At 37.9% G+C, this 885-nt stretch overlaps 1 pseudogene; it reads left to right on the top strand.

Annotated features, from left to right (window-relative positions):
- The window catches only part of LOC107565657 (unconventional myosin-Id-like), an 89,994-nt pseudogene that overhangs the window by 58,091 nt on the left and 31,018 nt on the right, over positions 1-885 (top strand).

The following is an 885-nucleotide window of genomic DNA, read 5'->3' as shown; positions in this document are numbered from 1 at the left end:
TGGTTTCAGTATATTTATGTGGACTTTTTAAGCTACTGTGTACATTACAATTCATGTTGCAGGCAATGGCTTTGTGTTTATGATATTTATTTAAATATATTTTAGATGGTGGGCCTGGATGCTCATTAAAGACCTGTCTCCAGAGGAGATGGTGCAGATCAGGGCTAAAGTGGCCACATTAGAGTGTCTGAAGGGGCAGAGAGCAGATCTCGGCCTGCAGAGAGCCTGGGAGGGCAACTACCTGGTTAGTGTTTAAAACCGTCTGGTTTGAAATAAATTATGATACATTTAGTTTACATTGTTTAACACAAACATTTTTCTATTCTTAGAAAAAGGACAGTCCTGGGACAGCGTCTTCCTTTACTCTTGTTTCCAGTGATCTGCAGAGGAAAGATAAGTTCATGAGAGTCCTCTTCTCCTGCAATGTCCGCAAAGTATGTCCTTCATTATATTAGGTTGAGTCCTCTCTGACTGACAGTTACGTGAATCATTGCTGCAATATTAGATGTTTGCTTGGCATGTAATGTTAACCTATGCAATATTATTGTCTCAACAGATCAATCGCTTCAATAAAGCAGAGGATCGAGCATTGCTTATCACTGATCGCCACCTCTACAAAATGGACCCCGTCAAGCAATACAAGGGGTACTTCTCGTAGGGTGAGATATTACATTTATAGATGCTTTTTGATATCATAAGTTGCATTCACACAGCAGCAGAATATAATTGTCAGTCATATTTGGAGTGCAAATGTAGTTTGGTGTTTAAAGAGAGTTACTATCATATTCTTCAATTCCAGAAGTCACAACTGAATTTTAAGAACGGTTGTAATCAAGAATTTATTTGGTGATTATTCAGATTGTAGTATTGTAATAGTTATTTCAG

The sequence above is a fragment of the Sinocyclocheilus grahami genome, unplaced genomic scaffold (assembly GCF_001515645.1).
Source record: "Sinocyclocheilus grahami isolate Dianchi unplaced genomic scaffold, SAMN03320097.WGS_v1.1 scaffold26.1, whole genome shotgun sequence".
NCBI lineage: Eukaryota > Metazoa > Chordata > Actinopteri > Cypriniformes > Cyprinidae > Sinocyclocheilus > Sinocyclocheilus grahami.
The sequence above is the reverse complement of the archived record's forward strand: the minus strand, read 5'-3'. Positions and strand labels throughout refer to the sequence as shown.